Consider the following 24,519-nt stretch of genomic DNA (forward strand, 5'->3'; position numbering starts at 1 on the left):
ACCATTCAAAATAATTTCCAACATAAATTCAGAAAACTTGAGATGTTTTTGCCTTCTGGCTTATGACCCTTCGTTTTTCGTTGTAGTAAGTTTTCTAACTTCATCCTGCAAAGAGTGAGAAATATTTTTCAAGTGGAAGGGGAAGTATACCATACTGTGCGAACAGAAATAATGAATTCCTCCTAGGATAGTTAAGACATATATTGATTAAAACTGAAATTGCACATTCCAAAATGAGGACAGTATAATAGTCTAAATAGCTGATTTTTTTTTTCTAAATGAAGTGCCAAAAAGAACCTGAGGTCCCAGTTCTCTCTGAATCTGATTTTACGTCCCATGTTGATGTACATAGGATTCACAAATCTAAAACGTAAACGGATCCAGTGGAAAGTTCATGGACAGCGGACAAACTCTGAAGGGATCTTCTGTGTCTCAGCTCTTACAATATCACACCTTTCCAAGCCAAAGGCTAGTACATTATGGTGCAACCGGTAAGAACTGAACTCAGCTGAAATGCAGAAGAGTCTCTAGAAATAAGTTGCTTTGCAGATTCTTATCCCATTGTGATGCATTTAATGATCTCCCTTATGCAATTTCATTTATATTAATAAGTGCACATCAGCACTGTACATGTAGCTGCAGAGAGTGAAACATTCAGTCTGCACTAGGAGTCTCAAATAAGAGACTTTTTTGATTACTCTGTTTCTGGATCCCTTTTTTTGCCCCTAATGATTGCTTAATTTGAATTACATATTAAAAATAATTAGGCTAAAACTTTATATTATCAAGGACAGCAGAGCTTCTTTGTCTCTGGAATATTGAAAAGATATTTGCTATTGAATGGTGCCCTTTCCAGATCTCATAAGATGTAGGTTCAGTTTGTAGGTAGAGACATCTTAAAGAAGCTTTCTCCCAAGAAGCTACTTGAGAGATACTTTCTACTGTACATCCAAATACTGAGGGAAACTGATAGAGCAACCAGTGAGGCAGAATTCTTAGTACCTCAACACTAGAAATCCATTTCTTTTTCTCTTTTTCTTTTTTTTTTCTTTTTTTTTTTTTTTAAGGAAAATGGAGGGGGGAGGGGCTCGGCTGAGATTGCTCCCAAGTAAAGCATAGTTCTTCATTGATTTTACAGGAGTCAGTGAACAAGACTAACAGGAGAAGACCAAGGCATGGTGGCCCAGTTTAAAAGTGCATTGCTGCTGCGACTTTGTTAGCAGCTAGGTAGGAATCTGGATTTGTAACAGACAGAACAATTTAACTAAAAATCTCTTATTAGATTTTTTGCTTACAAAATAAGAAATTATCAACTCTATGACTCGTAGGTCACAGAGCTAGCAAGGCCGGGTAACCTATAGTTTAAACACGCATGATTATGTATGGCTCGTTAGGAGTATGACTGAACGAATTGATGGAAAAGTCATGCTGTACCAAACTAACCTTATTACTGTTCAGATTAAAAGAAGGGTCCTGCAGAGCAATGACAGACACTGCTTCAAGAGTGTTTTCAACTATAATGTGGTATTTTCCAACATGCAGAGATATTTCACACTGCAGTCACCCCTAACAGCATCCTTTATCAGATGACAGAAAGGAACTTGCCACCCATGATGGGAAGACCGCATAGTAATCCTTTGAGAGATGCTGTACTGGCAGAATCATTAAAATGCATGACATATACTCTGGCTGCTATCAGATCAGCAGTGCACGGGAATATGATGTCTATAATAGGGAACATACTGGCTCCAACCTTCTTATTCATTTGGAATACCTTTACTACATCAGAGTTGGACTGACTTATTTCACAAAGGGGAGCAGGCCATATGCACAAGTCTCCAGTTGGCAAGCTTCACTAGAAAATGAAACACAAGCAGCACACAGGTAGCTTTTTACAGTAAGTCCAGCTGAGAATGAGGTTGTGGTTTTCCATTTGGAAATTATTCGTGTATGCATGGGTAAGAATCAAAAGGTTCTGTTAGAAAAGGAGGAGAGCAACAGAAGAACACATTTTTCTTATTTTTCAGCCACATTATATTTTCTCTGTGGGAGGTGAAAAACTGGCAATTACTCTTGAAGATGCGCAGATAGGAAGATAGAACATAAATCAAAATAAAATGGGTATGAATGTATTCTCCAGTCTTTCAATGGCTATTTATTCAACCAAGGAGCTTGAGAAAGGCTGTTAGTGAGCCACACTATACCTTAAGAGAAGTTTCCCCAATCTACTTGATATTACTTGGCAATCAGAAGGAAGGGAAACAAAGAGAAGCAACTATACTGTAAATAGCATACAATCCAAATAAAGCCATTAGGGAAGTACTGGTCAGTACTGGTCGGGTTGACAAAGTTTGTATTTCTATGTGGTGGAAGTTGTTCATAATGAATACTGAGATGAATTTTAGGAACATCCATAGCAGTTCTGTTCTTGCACTCTAAGAGGATTTTTAGAGAAGAAAGAAAGATATTTACATGGACAGTAAATAATTTTAATTTTACAGACCGTATTCTTGCTTTAAAGAAGCGTTAATGTATCTGAAGGTCAAAATTCAGATGAACTTGCTGGGATTCGTATTCAGGAAGAAACAAAGTCAGTCCTGGGAAGCCCATTAAAAAAATATAATGTGCATTTTCCTCAGGAATTACTCTGAAATTGGGTGTCATGTATCTGACTTAATGCTCTAATGGTATGACTTGAACACTAGAGAAGGATTTACAGGAAATATCTGTTCCTTATCTGATTATAGAAGGAAACCAAAGTCTCACAGTCTGACACACCAAGTGGCTTGCTGTCAACCAAAGCCTCCAAAATTAACTATTTATCATTGGTTTAAAACAGTGCTTAGAGAGCCCGTTGTGAATCAGCCACACCGTTCAAGCTCAAAGGCTACTGGACCCCAAAGGAACAGACAAAAGGCATAAAGCCGGGCAGGAGAAAACAGAGGCACAGAAAAATGAGGTGACCTGCCCGTCATTTCAAAGCAGGCCACTGGCAAAGAAAGAGATACAGCCCCAGCCTCTCAGACCAATCCTTTAGACTCTACTGCTTTCCAAGTTAGAGATTAATAATTGTGACAAACCAAGCTTGGTAGGCAGTTGTTACTAGAACAAAACACCTTTAAGAACAATTTCTGTATAAGAAATGATTCAGGAGATTACCAGCTATCAAGAAATCATTCAAAAAACTCTTTTGGAAAGTCTATCCTAATGGAAAAGGCACAAGCTCATCATGAGAGCCTCACTTTTCTAAAAGAGCAGTACGCAGTTTTTGTCAAGGTTAGAGCTTTACAGATGTGATTTTATGTTACAAGCAGGTCCTTGAAAACAACTGGGAGCAGCCAAGGAGGCACACATGCACTTCCAGGATCTTGAAAAGCTATCGAGGTGTCTAACAGGAGACTAATTACGAGAGCCGATTCAGAAGATGCAGGACTCACTACGGCAGTCCAACAGATTCCCGTATCAGGAGGGCAGGTGCTTTGTACTAGTTGGGCTCTGTCTAGCGGATGTGTCTGTATGTCTCTCTAGTTTTTATTTCCCTCTCTAAATCTACAGGAGATCCCCTGTGGTACTGCAGAGAGTAAGTGAGGAATTTATATCCCAGTTGCCATACTTGACTGAATTAGATTCATTTGAATGAAAACAGCAACATCAACAAACTATATGCCCCTAACTTACAAACCATACCGATAGTAATTAAAAAGAAATATATCAGAAGACCAAAGAGATTGTTCTCCTGGGAAGTCACAACATATTGGCACTTTTGCACTACAAACTTCAGCAGTACGCCAAGAGTAGTAGTAGAATGGAAAAGGAAGAAAGGTTAAAGTTTCTGACTGAGATACAGCCTGTTACAGAGCTCGCTACTAAAGCAAGGTGAGATAAACCGAATACTTAACAAATTGCAGAGCAAGGAAACAATGAGCTCTGATCCTAGAATTAAACTCTGCATATGATTAAAAGACAAATGGCTGATGTTTGGCAAAACAGCAGGTGCAGTAGCTTGGTATAATTCCCAAGCAGGAGATACAAGAAGTATACAAGTGTTATTGGTGGAGTCTGTGGAAGGTACATCATTAACGGTGGTATTAGGAGGAAACTGCGAAGGGCCCGTGTTGGGAACTAGGCTGTTTTCACTAGCGGACTTTGCCTCTTTCTCCGAACAGTCCTCTGAGTCTCTTCATCTTCCCCGAATAAGTTGGGGAAGTCCAAGGTCCCTCAGCTGAACACTGGTTACACTACTTCAGCACTTCCATACTATCTTTTATACTATCATGTGTTTATACTTTTATACTATACTATTTTACATTACTACTTTATACTGTCATGGTACTGATTCATTTATCAGTGGCAAGAAGTCCAAACCAACCTGGAAAATATTTGAAAAAGTTACTTTTTAATTTAAAAAGAAACAGTGTATTGAAAGTTGCTCCTGAAAAGAACTGTGTCTTCTACAATCGCAACACCCATACAGATGCATCTCAGACTAATATTTATAAAATTAGCAGTGAGCCCTATCGCTTGCAGGCACAGCTTTGGTAACAAGAGAACAGGAAAGAGTCAGGGATGTAAACAATAAAATTATTTGTAAATTTGTAAAGTAAGTTTTCAGGTATGCATAACTTTTCTGATGGGGTATTTTCAATGCAGATGTATGGTAGACCAAGGACAGAAGCTGATTCTACAGCAACAATATAACTAAGGTAAGATTATTTATGCATGAATGCAATATTACCATGCCAAAGAAATTAACAGTGAATTAATTCCCTTGCCTTCTGATTCAAAGGACCAGGTCACAGCCTTGTCAGATGCTTCTGACTGCTGATGCCAGTGCCCCATGGACCAAGCTCCCACAAACCAAACAAAGACTTTCAGGACAGCTGTGACTTCTGAAATTATCTAATCCGTAAGCACATAGAAGACCTTAGGAAATCGGGTGCTCAAACCTCATCTCTACTTTCATCAACTCTAGGCTCCAGAGTGCCCTGTTGTATACACCATGACCACTGAATAATCCGTTGTGCAGATAATACCATGTGTGTGGTATTTGCACACAGAAGCAAAGATCACAATGCATCAGCATTTGGTAGTTTGTTTATCCTTTTAAAGAGCTTCTGTGCTGCCCCCCAGAAAAGTTTTTTTTAAGAATCTTTTTTTTGCCGGGGGAGACTTGGCTTTATTCAAAGAGCACGAATCTCAAATACAGACGCCCAAAACAATATGCAGCATGAAGGAAATTCAAACTGACACTATTTTAAGACAGCAAAGACAAACTGATTTAGCAACTCTGACAGGCATTTATAAGAAAAATAAAATGTGAATCTAATTTCAACCTACTGTACTGAAATAATATGCAACACATTTTGATGACATAAAATGAATATTTCATATATGAACAGCATTTTGTTTGATAGAGAGATGCTTTCAGACAACATTGAGAGGTGGTCCTGACAGACAAAGAATGCTTAATTGCTATTTTTCTGTGAGCAGCCTAACAGCATAGTAACTTTTAGATGCTTATTGACTTCTTAACTGTTTTGCCAGATGTCAATATGTAAAAATTTAGAAGTAAAAATCATGACTGAACCTTTCTTTCTAATTAATGGATGTATTGATCAGTTAGGGTTTCCTCCTGATTCATGTCACAAAATCCACTAGATTTCAGAAGGATCTCTGCCAAAGACATATTTATACTTACAGCTTGCTAGTAAAAAACAAAGACTGAAATCTCCAGCATGCTAACAGCATCACTTTTTAAAAGTGCGTTGATAATAAACAGCCCAATTGAACTAGGGCAAAGCTGGGTATTTAAAGTCTCAGGAGCTTTTTGTTTTATTTTGATTTACATTGAGTTTCAAGGTTCAGCAGTTTAACAGTCTGCATGCCAACATCTTCATTTCCTTCATTTCAAATGTAGAAAAAAAAATCACAAGGTTACATCTCAAACAAGAAATCAATCCCAAATTCAACCTGGCAGTTAACCAAGATATGTGGAAAATATAGTCCAGTTTTGCTGAAGCAACAGCGGGAAAGTTTTGTTGAATTGTGTTACAAAGATCTTTGCACAGCCCTTGAATATCTCCTGGACTAAAAATACAAGCAATGAAAAAAATGAACATAATTTAAATGACACTGAATATTCAATAATGGTAATGACCTAAACATGAGAAGTGCTCTTTGATGTGTATTCCTAGGGAAATTGCATTTGTCCTTGACCTTTGCTTACTCATTATTTTGTCTACACATAATTAACACATTCATAATATCATATAAATGCCACTTATTGATACTATCCCAAGGGCAACTAGTTATCTAGGAAGAACATGGCGACATTAACATTTACTGACTCATTTAGCTTCTCTTCTGCATTAAACTGAAGAAATCTATTTGTCAAACCACATAGAAATGTATATTAAATAGGCAATATTTAACAAAGTAAAGCTTTAAATTCTGGCAGATAATAGCGACATTAATTTAAAGGGACAGCCCCTAACAAGAACGTCTGCCACTACTGCACTGGTTGGATACTAAGCTGCCATGTCATGTTTGCTGTTTGAGCATACAGAAATTCAACTGATAATACCATTTCTACATTGTATTTATAGGTTATAAATAGATTTAATTTCTGTATTTTTTTATCTCATCCTGAGAAGACCTAGCAAAAATACAAGTGAGGTTGCCAAGTATATTGGATCAAATCTTCAAATTTATCTTCAGTTAATTGAATCTACAAAAAAAGAGTATTGTATTGCCTCCCAGGCTTCGAGAGTTCAACCATGCTTGACATCATTCAGACGTTCACATTTTTATTCAAGTTATGCAGTATCTTCTTACCTATAAATTTCAGTATTTTGTGAGATGTGAAATACATTCCTGTAGTAAGGCCAAAACCAAGAATTTGGCAAAGGGGGTTAAGAACAAATAATAATAATCTTTCATCCTCCTCACTTCTCCAAAAAACATTCTCCATTATTTAATGCAACTAAATATTCAAGGCCACTGAAAACTATTTTGTTCACTGTACTTGAATTTTATCCGGAAATTATTTCATAAGACTTTCGTAATAAATATCTGGTAAAACACATGTCAACACTTTGGCAAGAGCTGCAAGTGTTTAGTAAGCTCAAGTTAAATTTAAAATGAAAATTGGACTAATTAATTACTCGAGATGGAACAAAAGCATCATTTCAGCAAATGACTAAAATGAAACAAAGCAAAAAAGCAAAAACTGGCCCAACTCCAGCAAGAATAAGTAGTCACTGCATTTCCAACATGACACAAATCTTACCGGGTGAGTTTCTAGAGAACAAGAAGCCGCAGGAAAGAGATCTATCGCACTCCCCGCAGGCCAGCGGAGCCCGTTCTGCTGATGAGCTGCGGTATCTGTCGGGCCTCAATCACGACATCGTCGCCTGAGAAGTTTGAGCACACAGAGCCCTTCTCCTGATGTCAGGATTGAGCTGCTGCTTCTCCATGAAGTTCTTTTCAATGCATATTTCAATAAACACTCTCCTCCTTGTTTTTACCATGTTTTTTTCTAATTCATCATTCTCATTCTTCCCATTCAGGAGCTGAACCAAAGACGATGCTGCAGTTATCGAAATCTATCTGCATTCTATATACGTAGGTTGGGGCTACAGTATGGCTCTTAATAATTTGTATTAAAAGCATCAGTGCCCTTACTGCTTCCATGCAGGCTCTTTCTTTTCAACAAAAACGTGGAATAAAAGAGGAAGAAAGTGCTTGGTAAACACACAAGGAATATATTGCATGAGGCTCCAGCGGGGGGGGGGAGGGGAATGAATAACGCCAGTAACTGCTATGAGCTTCTCATTTTGCTCTTTAAAATACAAGAAGGACCAGAAATAAAATGCAGTCTAAGTAACTATGAAGCGGGTGATGTAATGAATTAATAAAAAATGTTAACAAACAAGCAAGACAGCACTCTAGCAGAGACCTTTCTGACAAATCCCACTGGAACATATCCTGAGTATTCCAGCATTAAAAAAAAAAATAAAAAAAAAAAAGCAGCCTTGGGTGAATCATTATTTTTTTTCTTGCTAACATTAATTTAAAATATGTAAATGTAAATGTAGGAGCTAAGTGTGGATAATGACTGTTAAACTTACAGAACAATGACCATCGAAAACAATAGTAGCAAATAAAATAGTAGCAAATACACAAAAGAAAACAGTTTACAAATTTGATTTTTCTAAGTTCACCATGGAAACCCTCTATCTAAGCATGACCAAGTTCAGATGAAAAACATTACAGGAGAAGTTTTATCCTGCTTCCTGCTTGTGTAACACAGGGCAGAATTTTCCCTGTGTGCTTTATTAAAACAGTTTAAAATAGGAACATGCATGCATGCAAAAAAAAAAAAAAAAAAAAGGTACAAATTCCTCACAAGTTAGAAATTACCATTTCAAACCCCACAATTTGTAACAGATTACATTTTAGGGGAAAGCAGTGAAAGGCTAATCTGAATATGACCTAAAATAAAACAAAAATGGACCAACTTCATGGGTTGCCCAGATCTAAGATAGTCTTCTCTTCGGACAGAAGCTGCACAGAAAATGCAGCTGGCAATGTCCAGTGCCTCTGACAAGTTAGTGACACTTGATGGATGGATCAAATCCAATATCTGGAATACAAAATGATAAGGTTCAAAAAAGAAGGGAATGAGTGACAGCGGTTAAGGAGACTAAAGGACAGAGAAATCTCAGCAGCAGACGGCTGTATCTCCTTCTTCATTAAGAGGATAATGATTGGATTGACAATAGGAACGGATTTTCAGCAGTAAATATCAATCTTAGAAGAACTTCTACAGTGTTTTTCTACTTGTTAGCTCCGTTATTAACACATGGAACGTATTTGAGACTTTATGAAACTTACTATAACCAATGATAGCTGGCATTTGAGTCAACATCCCATCGCATTTGTTTAAAAGCCTGGGCTGGAAATGCTCTCCTAGATCAGAAACCCAATCTCTCGTACCAAAAGCACACTATCACTTTACTCCCTTCTCAAACCTATCAAGGTCAGCTTAAAGGCAGCTTTAGGATTTCTAAGCATGTTCAGATTCAGAAAAGGACACAAAGGTGTTTAGACATATAATACAACTCAGAATAGAAGGATAAAGGGAGGGAAAAATTTTGGGTCAAAGCACATTTCCTGCTAAGAACTATTTTGTCAGATTTTAGAATTTTTAATCATTCCTTCTGTTTTATCAGTAGTAAAAATAAACAGGCAATGGCTTGGGAATTAATTCTCAAGACTGTCATATTTCATTGATGTTTTCCATTGGAAAAATAAATACTCAAAGGAAAGTTTTGAAAAAGCAACACTTCATGGACTACTACACATTCTTTTTTAAAAAAGAAAAAAAAATTAATGCAACAACTTCCTCTCCCTGAAGCCCAGCATAATTCTGCTATTTCTTCCATGCTTCTATTTTTAGCTAATATATCTAATCATTTGCACAGCAAGTGGAATATGAGGAGCCATCCAAAATGGACTCATATTTCCTGTTTGTTTTTCAACATACTAATTCTACTTTCTTCCACATCCTGCTTACACAAATGACATCCTTCCTACAAACTAGTCTGCAAGCCCACAGTACCATTTAGCAATCAGGCCATGGATGATCATTTATCTGCTTCTCCTATTAACTTTTTCAGCCTTCATTTTCCTTTTCTTCTCTGTCTGCACAACCTTTGGGTCAGTAACTTTTAATGCTTCTCCTTCTGTATTGGCTCACAGCCTGGCAGGTGCAAGGGTAAAACACATCCATCCTAGTGGTATTAGTTTATAAGCATTTTCAAAAATGATACCAAAAAATGCTTTTCAAAACCAAAATATCCTTAAGGTAGCTGGCCAGTTTAGTTCACAGAGGTTTATGGCAACTTCCTCCCCTCCTTTTTAGATTGTGTGTGTTTAATTTAAAATAGTTCTTTTTTTTCCTACAAAAGAATGAAAATAACTTGGGGAGGGGGGAGCAAACAAAAAAAAAAGGAAAAAGGAAAAGCGTTTGGGCACAGAGAGAGGGAAAGAAGGAGGATGAAGCTGAAGTTATTTTTCCTGGTCCCATGTTAATCCTTTGGGAAATCAGTGCAACTGAGAGGGTTTTTTTCCCCCCAACCAACCACCTAAGTCAACTCATGTTCATTTGAAACTCAGTTTACTATAGGAAGGCTAAAGAAATAAAATATTCTGTCAACTAATTAAATTGCTTGGCCCTCACGCTGTAAGCGCTTACGAACACGCCCAGTTTCATTGCAGTCTTAGAGCCGAGGCCTTGGAGCCAGGGCTTCAGTCAGTCAAGCGGCTAGAAGAACATTCACGAGGTGTCCTCTGCAGCTGCAGGAAAATGTCACTCCAGCCCTGGAGAAGGACGGGAACCATCCGACGGACGCCAGAGTCGCACGCGCAGGTGGAGGGGACCTCACCGGAGGTTTTTTAGTTCAACCTGTGCTCAAGGCAGTGTAAACACTGAATTCACACCACATTGCTTCAGGCTTGTCCTGTTAGGTCTTGACAAGCCTCCAATGATGGAGGCTGCAAAACTCTCGGGCAACTGGTTCCACTGCTTAATTATCCCCGTACTGACTGTTTTTTCCCCCTTCCATCCAGCTGGAACATCCCCTTGGTCTACTGGCTACAGTCCTGTCCAGAGGGCTGCTAAGCCTTCAGCACTGACAGGGTGCACTGCTGATCCGCGTTTGGCCTCCTGTCCAGCAGGACTCTGCTGTCCTTTTCAGCAGAGTTGCTGAAATACAGATGTAGAAATGCAGAAAATACAGATGTATAATAAATATATCTATATGAGTAGAAATATTGATAATATTCATGATCTCTGTCCTTATTAGAAGTAGATTGTTTTGGAGAAAGAGTCTTCTATTCCATGGAATTTAATCAGTTATTAAAATTAGATATTGTCAGAATAATTAAAAAGGCTTTTCAGCAACTAGATTTAGATATTATACAATATTTTAAATTTTATGCTAATACCAATAGACGTTATATTAGTATAAATATTTTCAAAGTTTTCTATGAGCTTGCTTATGCCTACCCATTATGTTTTAGACAGCTAAATCAGATTTGATTACATTTTCAAAAATACATTTTTAATCACAATTATTTGTAGTTTTAAAGTAAGTTTTAAGAGAGATTACTCATCCTGACCATATCAATACCCAGGAATATACGTCACTAGGGAAGGACTGGTCCAAAACAGCTGCTGTGCCCGTTTTAAGCATGAGACAGAGCTATTACACAGTCCATGGGGGAATAAGGAAAGAAGTCAGCATTCAAATTTCTCCACTGTCATAACCTTTTAAAATATTTTGAGTAGCTCACTAGCCCAAAATTCAAGGAATTTGGATAGAGCTTACTAGAAACTTAGGTGCCTAAGTATCTGTGTCTCTGACCCACCTCTCCACGCAGGTCTCAGGTCTTCATCTCTAAAGGCATACTGCTAGCTCACAGGACTTCCACGAGGATAATTAAAGACCTGAAATGTTAAGTCCATTCAGTGACTTAAATAATAGGTAACAAGGGTCAAATAAATCGACCAAATCATACACAAACCACTTCTTTCACAATTCAGAGCTTCAAAAAGTATTTTCCCCTGGAGGTGTTCAGGCTAGGCTAACTTTGGGGTGACAGATAATTTCTGTGATTTCAGACTGGGGCAATTTGTGAAGGATTTTATAAATCCTCAGAGACCATTCCCCCAGCTTTGTTGTTGTCATTGAGTAGACTCATACAGCCATAACTGCTTTGCAAGATTTGTGCCACAGTAACATATGGAGCTGACATTTTAGGTCTGCCACAGTTGTAGCTAGATGATCCAGAACTGCAAATACCATTTTAAAATGTGACCCTGAAGCTTATTTTTGACAGATGGATTTTCCAGGTATAGAACTGCGTTATCTCTATAACATCTGAACTCAATTTAAGTTTGATCTATAACATTATTTTCATTGCAACCCCTTTGGACACGTGCAACAACAATATTTCCCTTTTCCCTACACGAATCTAATTTGGTCTTGCACCGCAACTCTGCTTAGAAAGCTGTTTAGTGGCAATGTTTCAGAAATATGAATCAAATTTTCTTGAGTGAAATAAAATTAGCTATCCAGGAAAGGATAATCTACTTTTCTAGGGGCAGTGATTCCATATTTTAGGTAATGGTTCTAAAATACAATAATAATCATAATAATAAAATGGTTCTGAGATACAGTGTGTGCTGATAGCAAACAGGCTCTCAGAGCTAGCCTTGCTGACTCTGAATATGCTGAAAATGACTGGGAGCATTAGCAGGTCCACAAAACCAGCCATAAAGCTAAAAACACTTGCACCAAAAATCTTAGAACATCCTGACATAAGAAGGAGAGGGGAAGAGCAGAGGGTTTGGCCCTTAGTTTGTTTTTGATCTGAAAACACTCAGGTGCCTGGTTAAATGCTTTTTAAAAGAGGATTTGAAGGATCTTCTTGTCTTTTTTCAAGGTGCACAATGTATTTCAGTTACATTTTTCACAGCTGGAAACCAAAGTAGGTAACAGGAGGCACACACAGACCAAAGGTCTGCCTGGGCAGCACGAGGGCAGCAGGGGAAGTGAGCGCAGGTGGGATTCGAGGCTGGGGGAACATCGCCTCCTGCAGCCATTCGGAGCCAGCTGGAGCTGTGCTAGGTGGTGCTGCAGGTGTCTCGGGTGCTTAGGGGCTTCCCGGTTCTGACCTGGCCAACCACTAACCAGCCACCGAACTAACCACTGCCAGTCCCTCACCTTCTGAGGCGAGGGGAAGCCTCGTTAGCCGCAGAGCTCCACAACAGTCTGGGGGTTGGTTGATTTGTTTCTTGCACGTGTTCCTTGAACGGTGGTGACAGAGGAGAAGCATCCACAATCCAGTCTTCCCCGGGACACGGTTTACTCCAGCCTTTACCCTTATTGCAAACTGCATGAATGGCACTGTCAAAGCAGTAAGTGACAGAAGAGTCAAGGCAGAGAAGAGAATCAGGGGGAGGAAATCATTCAAGACTCAGTGGACATTTGCATATTTGCTTGCAAATGTTTTCTCGCCTTCTTCTTTCAATGTCTGTTTGTGATGTACACACTTCATCCTTCCTCCACCTCCTCGCTACCCTGCAACCCTCCTTCTCCTAAAGCAGGGACTGCAGCTGTCTCAGTTTCTTTAAGTAGCTTCCCAACTCCTGTTCTTTACAGACAGCTTAGAAGGAACAGAGGACCTCAGAGACTTGTCTGTTCAGGCAAACGTTTACAGAGAAGCAAATCTAAAGTAATTAAATAAACAGCAATATAAATACTGCACTTCTGTCCATGCTACAGACAGTCTAGGCTAGCTATTGCACAGTGGGCTTCTTTGTATTATGTTTGCACAGGAGCTGTGATTTATCACTTAATCTACTGTAAAGGCTCTATTTATACAAGCCTAGATTGGTCAAAGGTGTGCTATTCAGCTGCACTGTAATCTCTCACTTACATTGCATTGAACAAATCAGAAATATGTATTCCTGAGCTATTATCAGCATGTTTTGCCACATGCTGTCAAGCTTCTAACTTCAGTGGTCCAGAAGATTAAAGGAGAAAAACAGATGAGGCATTACAATCATGCGGTACAGTCAGACTGTATCCTTACACACTGTAAAAACACAGACTGACCTTGAAACCTGCTCTTCAAAGCAAAGAATGAAGCTTGAAACCAAACCATAAAACAAAATCCCACCCTAAACCCCAAGTAACAGAGGAAGAGACAGAGCAAACCAAGTTCACCCGTGATGCCAGCACAACTCTGCGCAGCAATGTGACTACAGTGAACCGAGCGCGTGTTCCGACATGACCACTTCAGTGTCTTCCATCAGAGCGCTTCAGAGGTGCGTATTTAGAAAGCACTGGGCTTTCTAAGGGACCACAGTGGTTCTGTTGATGTGTATTCCGGAGATCTGCAACCCTGGCTCACGCGTAAACCCACTGCAGTGCAGATGACCTGGCTTCTAGTGTTTTTGCCCCTCACAGGAAGCAAATGTGGATGTATTTCTTAACTTTTCTGTATGCTGCAAAGGTGTTGCGGACTACTGACTGATCTTCGAAATGATGCAGTGTCCTCTTAAACTTCAGGAGCGCAAGCTCAGAGCTACCTGGTGGCTGATGTGCCTGATGTGGCCAACACGAATAATGGCAGTATTTGGGAGTTGCCCAATTCTGCACATTTTCTTACGTCCCCTTTTGCAACTCAGCCACAGTTTTGAGATGCTCCCCACTGCCACCCGCCCCCCTCCATCTATTTGTTTTCTTCAGGCATAGCTGCATGTTTAACTTCCAAGCCCTGAGGGTGGTTTAGCCAATTACCAAAGGTGCTGAGAGCAGAGTCAGGTCTCTACAGCGAAGTGCTAAATAACTTCAGTGTGAACTGAAGGTGCTCATCACCACGTCCTGCCTACAGACACCACCATCCGGTAACCCTGGGCTCATAATCAGAGCTAGTTTTGTCATCCCTAACTGTTAGCCAAGCGCATACTTTGAGAACTCTTTATTTGAAGATGATCGAGTAGCTCCTTGCAGTGCACATGCCCTTCCAATGGCAAAAATTAACAGTTCTGTTGTGCGTGGATTGTGACAGTTACTGGATATATTTAACTCGTGATCTTAAGTTCTCTGGTGCACAGTGTCATATGATAGAACTTAAATAGATGAAACTTTACCAATTCGAATTCTTCTTTTCCTACAGATACTGATTAAAAAGTAGTTTTATTTTAAAACAATTGCATCAAGCTCCTATAATTGTGATTTTTTTTTGTTGTTTTTGAAATCAGTTATAGTGAAGCACCTTTAAAAGCAAAAAATACCAATCACAGCCAGTCGGCAGGAGGGCTTCACTTTCCACACCCATTTCAGGGACGAAGGAAATGCAAGCTTGTAACCTGCACGTTGCTGCAGACTACCCTCTGCCACTGAGACCACAGGGCTCCAGCCTCCATCCCGCTGAACAAGCGAAGCTGCGAATCCGTTAATTTGTTATGTGAGTTATGGTTCCCTGCAGCACCTTTTGTTCACTGTCAAGGTTCTGCAACAATGACGAATGCAGCTACATGCAGCCAAAAGCTCTAGAATTCGATATACTAAATCATTCTAGATATTAAATGTCTCAGCAATAAGCCTAGCAAATGAATTCTCTGGAGCCAACACTTCTTGCTATACACGAGGCAGGAGGGACTCATGATATAGTTCCATATTGTTTCAAGGAAAATTATGCAATTTGGTAGCATTGCCACTTACAGAAAAGAAACCAGAGTCCTAAGAAAAATTCAGAAAAATTAGTTTCTAGTGGCTACTAGGAGAGATTGCAAATCTGCATGAATAACTGAGGAAGCTGAAGGCAATTTGGGGCATTAACAGCTGGATACTTATTCCTATTTTAACAGCAATAGCCAATACATGCATATAAAACTTCCATTTACACTAGTAAATAAACAAAAAAGACTGCAGTAAAATAAACAAAGAGCAGAACATGTTCAGAATGTTTAAACAGCAAGATACAGGCTGGTTCTCAGGTTTGGTCTAATCAACCTAACCTTTTAATCTTTTTGTTTATAAATCTCCTTCCTTCACCCACAGCATACTGAAGTCAACAGAACTGAATAAATTTAACCCCAACAGATTTAGAAAAAATATGCGACTTTCCAAAGGAATCTCAAACCACAACAGATTAAGGAATGAAGAGGGTGGAACAGTTGCTACTTCATTTTTAATTTCTCAAGATTACTATCATATATATCACTTAACACTGGAAAGATTTTGCAAGCTTCATAAAGAATGGAAGAGCTGCCCATTATCACACAAGTACAAATTAGTTTGACCTTTTCAGCTTTCTCATGCCAGGCTTCCTTTTTTCCACTTGACTTGAGAAAATATTGAGTCAATCTATGTTCTGTGCTCTTCATTCTCAGATGTATTTGACTAGTGTTTTTTTCCCTACATCTTCAATTACGAGAAACACATCAAACATTGAATTCACCCGAGCAATTCTTTCATGCAAAGCAGCACGTGTTGCGAGCAAGGCAGAGGAAAGGCCCAACCTCGCGCCCCGCCTTGCGCCACAGCTGCTTTCTCCGTCCCTGCCTCCCCAGGAAAACGAAGGGAACGAGTGATGTGTTCATTTAATATTCATTGTAGAGAGTGCTGGGGAACACTATGAAAATCAGAACCACGGAGCTGTGATGGCTTGAAACAGGAATGCAAAGTGACGGTGTGCGTGAGTTGCCCCTATCTGCTGCAGCGCGTCTCAGCGTGCCTGGACCTGCCAGAAGCACTCGGCGACGCAAGCGGTCGGTCCGGCGCCCCGATCCCCCTCTGAAAAGGGCAGTATCTTCTTGCATCATTTTCCACTTCTGCCAGGTAGAGAGCTGAGAGCAGCAGCTCACTGTTTGCCTGAGAGCAGCACAACCGGACGCACCGGGAGGGGTGAGAGGGGGCCTCCGGCAGCGGGGGTCGGAGGAGGAAGGATGCCCCAGCGTCCCGCCGCGCGGCGCCCTGCAGCCCCGGCGCCCGCGGAAACGGCGGCTGGCGGAGCGCCCGCCCGCCTCTCCTGCCACGGGCGCTTCCGAGAGACCGCCCTGACGCCTCGCCATCCCCAAGGGCGCTCGTGAATTCCCAGAAAACCTCACTGCGAGGAGCCAAACAAGAGAACTGGGTGCTCTTCCAGGCAAAACACCCCAACGCCGCGTACCGCTCAGTCCAGCTCCTGTGCGCCAACTGCACGCTCGCGGCCCGCGCTCGCTGCCTGGCGCCGAGGTTTCTGAGCGTTCTCCGTCAGTAAGCTGTGCTTTCCAACAGGGACTGCGCTGGATCCAGCAGAGGAATCCCGTTATTCTCCAGACCACTTTGTGCTGAAACCAACGGAGCTGGGGAGCAGCAGGGACAGGTAATGCTGAGCAGGCTGCAAAAAACCTTACTGATCAGCCAAAATGCAAAAAGACTTGCTGCACCAGACTGCAAAGGTAAGGATGGGAAACACTGAGTATGAGAACAGTGTGAAAAAATGAGTTAACCTGAGACAAAGAATGGCTTTGGGGGTCATCAAGGGACCGCTGGAAGAATTATCAGAACGTGAGAAAGGGGAAAAACGATGCCTTTTTGTAATGATTCCTCAGACCTGGATACCCCGAAAATTTACTTTGGGGAAAAAGTGTGACTGGGGTGCAAGCACAAACTTCGAGAAGCACTTAAATTTCAGCAAATCGCCACAAGCTTTGCACAGGACCCAGCGCAGAGCAGCGTGTCCCCCAGCGCCCGAGGGGCCTGCAGGAGCGGAACGGCAGCGCCGGCAGGGCTATCGCCTGTGGGTGCTGCAGCAGCCACACGACGCTTCCCTGCGTTACGTGGCGCGGCTCCCTCTTCGAGACGGGGAGCAACCGAGGCAGAAAGGCACTAAAAGCCTTTTGTTACCTCCTCCGAGCGTTATGCACGTTGTGCCGGACGTCCGAGAGATTTCCAGGCACGTCCCCTATTTAGCGTGCCCCCAAAAGGAAACCGCAAGAGCCAGAACCGCCCCGCGCCGCCGCGGCTGCGGCGCTCGGACGAGCCGGGCGCTGCTCTCGCGCACCGCGGCGCCCGGCCGGGCCCACGCAACGCGCATTGATGCTGCCACCCTGTGGGACGCGCATCGCCCACGCGCGCACGTCCCGCTTCGGCCGCCTCTGCCGAGCGCCGGGGAGCTGCGAACTGCGTGGAAAATCGTGCGGGTTTCCTGAGAAAAGCCCAAGCAAGCTGTTTCCAGATAAGTGTAACACACTGAAATATGTACATACAAAATACGTGAAAAAATATTCTGAAGTAACAGAACATTTTTATATATGGCTGGGGGGAGGGGAGGGAAGCAGATTATCCAAACGTGGCCATAATAAGAAAAATATGGTAATGCAAAATAATCTGCATGTTGAAATTACCAATCTGATGCATTTCCACCATTCATATTTACTTGCATATATCAAGGCCTGGGCTAAATCCTGTTTTATATGTTGCTAAGAACCGCTTCTATTTGAAGTTACTTTTCTACTGTACTTCCTACTCCACTCATTCCTACTTCTAGCTATACATGCACAAGAGAGGGCATCATACATCTCCCTAATTGAATAATACAGATCAATTAAATATGAAAAGTCATTCCTGGACGAAAACCCTCTTAGGCAAATGTTCTGCTCTTATGCTAAGTAGCTCTTTCTAAAGCCAGGAGTCGAGTGTGGTTCAGAAGCTTTTTTCAAAAAACCAGGAGACAAAGACCAAGAAGATTCATTCATTCATTCATTCATGACAAGAGGAAACAGAGCTCTTGCCTCTATTTCACAAGAGCAGGGTAGTTGTGATAAAAAAAAATTATTATTTGATGAAAGCTATTCAGCGTTCTGTACGGGAGGTGAAGAACTCTTCCTCTGCTTAGTGCTGAATAAACCTTTCAAACACATTTCATGGGTCACTCCATTAACACGAAGTTCAGTGTTATCAAATAATATCATGGAAAAAGAAAATCATGTGAAACGAATTCATGCATCATTCGTAAGTAGGTCATCAGCTACAGGTTCCTCATGCCTATATGATATTAAATGTGGTGATCCCACCTAAGGTCTCAGGGAAAAGATCCAGTGCCTTAACTCAATAAATAAATACTAAATTCACAGTCTTGATAGTCTCAGAAACCACAGTTTTAACAGATGGTCTAAGATCCCCTCTGACAGGGCTCAGCGTTGTGGCAGTTAGCAGGGAAGTTTATTTTGCGATTGACTCCTGGATACACGTTCTTCACTAATACACAGTACTGTTCTATACACCATTATTGACCTAACCGCAGGTTTGCGCTAGGTTTGAGTTAGCAGAATCTGGATCAGATATGAGCCTAATAATATTAATCCAAGGAACGGAAACATGCCTGACAGCAACCTCTATGGGTCTTCTCAGAGAGGAAACGTGAGCCTTAGCTCATACATTGTGAGCCAGGGCAGGGTGCAATGTCAGAAGGGGCAGGAGAAGACATGATGGCTCAGCAGAAGGAGGCCACAGGGAAGGGTGGACAAAACCCAAGGAAAGGCCCTGGGCACAGCTCCATTTTTGTACAGATTGCTCATTAACAGAGCCCAGGAACCAGCCCAAATTGTGGCTATGAAACAAACTGGGGAAAGATCCCTGCACAAGCTTCTTCAGCTGTAACTAAAAAGAAATAGAAACGGAAGATCAGAATCATGAATATATCACCACCGAGTGGGGGGAAACAATACTCGCTGCGTGTTCTAGGCAATTCTGCAGACTCTCACAAATGGCTTGCTGGGTTTTCATACTCCTGTTATTGTAAGCATAGAAATGGAAATACATTTAATTGTTTGAGCATTGTGTTATTTGTAAGTCTTCCCAAATAATACCCTGTTATCTGCATAAGAAGAGTTTAATAACCCATGCACTTAAAAATTTGATTAAAAAAGGAATACTTGTAGGTTATTGCTATTCTGTACTCAAAGATTAAATTACATTCACAATACAGGGTTTTTTTCCATTACAAACACAAAATATGCTATTTGTTCCTTTTCTTGGTCTTTTAATTGACTGAAATGACCTGTTAAACCTTTTGTAAATTGGGCTTAAATATGGAATCTCTTCATTGGCTGAATATTTTATTTACATAAAAATATAAACATAGATTTTGTCCAAGGCCTATAAAAATCTTGCACTGGTACAATCCAGAATTAAAAGAAGCTCAAAACTAGCTTGTCTTCCAGCACCTATGAATTTGCACTTACAGTTGGCAACAGGTCCAACAAGAACGTCTTTGGCCTGTCTTTAGCCCATCCCACCTGTCTCCTATCCTTGGCCCATGGTGGCATCAAGCCCCAGCAGGTCTGGCAACTCCCACGTTGCTGGTAACCTCCCCAGCCCCTTATATGCCGTCTCCAGCACACTGGTCCTCTCAAAAGTATGTTAGTTCAGGAAAGCTCGGGAGATGCAGGAGGTCAGAAGCTAAACAACTCCCCGGGAAGGCTCTGGGAAGGTGCAGGACCCAATTGGCGTGGGGGAAGGGACCAAGCTTTGGACCGTGCAAGCCACGAGCAAGCAGCATGAAGAGGGTGAAGCCTGGTTCAAAGCCTCTGGGAAAGCAAAAAGGAGAAAAGACAGTAAAGCACCATCACGGCAAAATTGATTTGCTGTTCTCCCTGCGTGTCTGTTTTCACCCACCAGTGGGACCACTGCATCACTCTAGTAGCTTGATGGAGATCTGAATCTTCTCAACTGACTTTTCTCCCAGGAAAGTATGAAGTCATTCCTCAGGAACACTTAGTTTTCAAAAACCTCCATGACAAAAAGAATTGTAAAATTAACACGAGTGGATCCTAACAGAAAGTGTGTCTTGCTTTCTTTTCAACTTTAGTATAATGCATCTTAGGAGAGCTGGTACTGGAAATATAAAAAACATTTATTCATTTATTCATTAATAAAGATGCCTAGCTGTATCTGAGATATCTCCAGCAAACTTTAAAGTAATACAGCATCAGCAGCTGATCAGCTGGGAGCTTATGGAAGAATTAATAGAAGAAAAATGTTGTAGAACCACATTTTGCATCCTTGAGCTATCTAACACAAATCGTAAAAAAAATATATAATAATAATAGAAAAAGGGTTTTAAAATTTTTAATAATTGGGGATTATTCTTGAGTGCCGAAGACATGGTTTTTCTTAAATTGGAATGATACAGAAGGTTTATCACTTCCCTTACTTAAGTCCACAAGCCAATATATCTACACTGCAGTTAGATACCTGAACAAAAACTTCAATTTACATTGCAGAGTCAAAACTTGCTCATTATGCTTTAGCTTCCTACATACGAATTATGCATTTGGATTACGAGATCACTAGATTAGTTGTTTTTTTAAATGCTTTGACCCTGCTGGTCCTGAAGGTCTGACTGCCAGTGCTTTAACCCAGCAATTCAAAAGCAATCTTTCTTTTTCCTGGTGTCATGCTGAAACAGATCTTTATCCTGGAGATTAAGATAAAAAGTGACTGCTTGTATCTAGGGAAAAGCAAAGAATGAAGTTATTTCCCAAAGTGCAACACATACAGCATGGGAAACACTGTTTGGTGTGGAAAATATTGTTGTCTTAGTTCATTATGAATTGCAAAGCTTGTTTATTCTAAGACTGTAAGTAGATTTGGCAAAAGAATCTTTTGTTTTCATATTGCCATGTTTGGTGCAGGATTGTAGGGGACAGGGAATAGTTATGTACTCTCATGAAACACTAAATCGGGTGGATGTCATCATTGTATGTTTGCTTTGCTAATAATAAAAAGAATGAATCACTACCGTCAAGATATTCATATTTATATTTGAGTAACCATTGTAGGAGATAACAGCAAGGATGGGTGCAAGCGTAAATCTTGGCAGCACGCCTAGATCCAAGCTTCGAAGTTGGCATTTGCAGATCTCAGGTGATTCATGTCGCTTTTCGGCGTTTGCGGTTACCTCCTGACAGGGACTGGATACCGCCCGTGCAGCAACGAGCAGATTATGATTTCAGTATTTGAGGGAAAATTCCCAACTGTTGCACCAAACGCTGTTCAAAATTAGCCCCCACGTTACGTGTAAGAACAGGTCAGAACACCCAATCGCAAGCAAAATCGGAATGAGCACATGCAGAGCTCCTATGGGGACGTTACCGGGTCAGCTCAGGCCAGAGATGCAGGTTTGGGAGGAAAACCCAGACTTGCTCTAATCTAACATCACTAAAAATAGACCGTGATGATTTGTGAACTTCCAAGCGCAGAAGAGTATTTCCAAGCAATAGAGCCCCTGCGCCGTGTGCCGCGGCCCGAGGACGGCGGCACGCTGGCGGGGCAGGGCGGGCTGCGCGCCGCCAGCGCTGAGCGCCGCGGGGCACATGGGCTGCTTGCAGATTTGCCTTCCCTAATGCTCCACTCATGTAAAATTCAGAAAGACCAAGAGCGGAAAAAACAACCAACCACCAAAAGCCAGAGCAATGATACAACTGTCTCGTCGTTCTTACCCTCCCTCCAGCTTTGCCTTGTCTTTACCTCTGATCTTTTTTTTAATCAAGCAAACTACACAAATCCGCCAAAGCCAATCCCTAAAAATCAAGTGAAACGAATTACCTGGGAGCAGAACCACCACCAAATCATTGTGAAGTTTCACATCTGTGGCAGGAATTGTAGAGGAGATTATCAACTACGCAAGCTGCCCAGGTGTCACTCGTGAAGTTGCACATGCAAGCGTTCCCGACCGCGGGATTTTAACCCACTAGCGGGCAGGAAGCAGCCCAAGCCCGGCGAGGCCCGCGGGCCGCCAGAGCGAGCGCGTCCCTGCTGACCCCCCAGAGCAGCATTCGGGAGGCAAACAAGGAGCGATCAGCACCGCAAAGAAGAGTAAGGCGGCCGCAGCGAGGGACCCGCGGCGGTGCGCAGCGCCGGCAGCTCCGCAGCCGGGCGCCCGGGAGGCTGCGGGGCAGCAGCGGGCGCGCTGGGCACCTGCGCGGGCTGCGGGCAGTGGCGGCTAAAGGCAGCGTCCTTCAGCGCGCCGGGCTGCGCCGGGCTCCCGGCAGGCGCAGGAATCCCCCGCGCTGCCGCTGCGCTCAGCCAGGGCGCAGGGAGCCCCGCCGGGCGCGCAGCGGGACACGCTCCAGCCGCCCGGGCGGAGGAGCAGCAGCAGGAGGAGGAGGAGGGCCGGCGGGCTGGGGGACGCGCTGCGCAGGGCGCTGCGCGGAGCCCCGCGCCTTCCCGCTCCGCCGGCGGCGAGCGCCGCTGCGCGCGGTGCGCTGCCCGCGGCTTCCCCCTCTGCCGCGCCGGCTGCTGCCCGCCAGCAGCCGCGGGGGTTGCGCGGGGCAGCGCAGCGCAGGCTGCAACTCCGCCCGCAGCCGGCGAAAAGTTGTGCGTGCCGCGGCCATCCGCGCAGCGCGCCGCGGCGGCACTCTGCCCCCGCCTCGCTGCAAGTGGTCGCCGTCTTTCCCCATTCAGCCCCAATTTCTCCCCCTTCCCTCCCCCGCCCTTGGCAGTACCCCGCAGCGCGGCGCTTACCTGCGCGGGGCGGGGTGGGCGCGGCTGCCGTGGTGCGCGGCAGCGCCGAGGTGCGCGGCTCCGCGCAGCAGCCCGCGGCCGCAGCATTGAGCGTCAGCGGCCGGGAGCCGGGCGGGCGCCGCGCAGGTCCCACCCCCAACCTGCGCCGTGCGCGGGGGGCGGCGCGGCCGCGGCCAGCCGCCGCCCTTAACCCTTCGCCTGCCCCTGCGCGCCGCGCAGCGCAGCGCCGCCCGCGCCCGTCCGTGCGCTCGCTCCGTCCCGGAGCCCCAGTCCGCTCCCCGCCCCCCGCCTCGCTGCTTTCTATTTTCTCTTGCTCTGTTAACGTTGAGCGCCGCGAGTCGGGCCGAGAGGCGAGCCTTCCCGCGCAGGAGCCGCGGGGGCGGCCGCCCGCTGCCCTCGGCTCCCGCTTCGCGCCGCGCTCGCGGCCGGCGGCGCCCGGCCGGGCAGGGGGCCGGGACCCGCGGGCTGCAGCTCTGGGCTTTCCCCGCGCCCCGCTTCGCCCCCCGGCTGCGCCCCCGGCTGCGCGCGGAGCGCCCGCGGCCCCCTGCCCTCCGCCGGCGGCTCCCCCAGGCCCCCGCGCGGCACCTGGCTCGGCGGGCTCCTTGCCGCATCTCGTGCCTCCCGCGCTGTAAACAGCGAGCCAAGAACTGCCTTGAAATTCAGGGTCCAGGCTTAATAAGCAAAGTAATCTGAAGGCGCAAAGAAAAGAAAAAAAAAAAAGATGTATTTAGAACTGGAGGAGAGACCTACCTCTCTGCCTGGGCACCTCTCTGCAGCAAGTGCTCTTACGTGACTGCTCAAAAAGTGCCTGTCGCTGCAAAGAGGGTATTCAGCCTTAACTGCGCGTCCCCTGGGCTTGGGGGATTAAGTGAAACCCTTATTATGTTTAATTATCTCTAGTGTTGCTCTCTGTGCCTGCCGCCTTGCTTTATGGTTTAATAAACTGCGTATAAACTGAATGACAATTTGCATTAGTGCAGCTCGGATTCGCCTCCGTCGCTGTCTGCAGGTCGCTCGGCGCCTCCCTGCCGTCAGAGCCGCCCCCGGCTCGGGAAGGCGTCGGGAGCAGAGCCCAGGGCGGCTCTCCCGGCCCGGGGCGCCAGGGCTCGGCGGTGCCGCCGTCCGGCGTGGCCGCGGTGGCTTTTCCTCCCTCCTGGGGAAGAGCGAGCGCTGGACCCAAGGGTGACAGCAGAACCAAGCAGAGCTGAAGAATATTGTATCGGGCAGTACATGAATGAATCCCCCCCATGTTATGAAACGTTGTACAAATGTTATTTAGTATTTGCGTAATCTTGGTCTGATTTATACAATAGTGGAGACCACTCGGTAATCCGAAATAAATATATTTCAAGTTTAGCTCCAAGTGTTTTCAATTTGGGAGTGCCTCTGTCTCCAAGGTCACTTCATAAATCCTGGCGGCATGGCACGG

General features: G+C 43.6%; 1 protein-coding gene across 6 annotated transcripts in view; it reads right to left on the reverse strand.

Annotated features, from left to right (window-relative positions):
* LOC134145559 (contactin-4) overlaps nucleotides 1-23,166 on the reverse strand; it is a 368,498-nt gene extending 345,332 nt beyond the window's left edge. For 3 of the 6 annotated variants that reach the window (XM_062585139.1, XM_062585138.1, XM_062585136.1), the window contains exons 1-3: nucleotides 22,173-22,213; nucleotides 12,792-12,974; nucleotides 11,434-11,512 (exon numbers count right to left, since the gene is read on the reverse strand). The gene's annotated coding sequence lies outside the window, so the exon portion shown is untranslated. Of the gene's footprint in view, nucleotides 1-11,433; nucleotides 11,513-12,791; nucleotides 12,975-22,172; nucleotides 22,214-23,090 lie in introns of those variants that run through there. The other 3 variants (XM_062585142.1, XM_062585140.1, XM_062585137.1) reach the window with 2 other exon arrangements.
* Between the last annotated feature and the right edge of the window lie 1,353 nt (nucleotides 23,167-24,519).

This window comes from Rhea pennata, chromosome 12, assembly GCF_028389875.1.
Source record: "Rhea pennata isolate bPtePen1 chromosome 12, bPtePen1.pri, whole genome shotgun sequence".
NCBI lineage: Eukaryota > Metazoa > Chordata > Aves > Rheiformes > Rheidae > Rhea > Rhea pennata.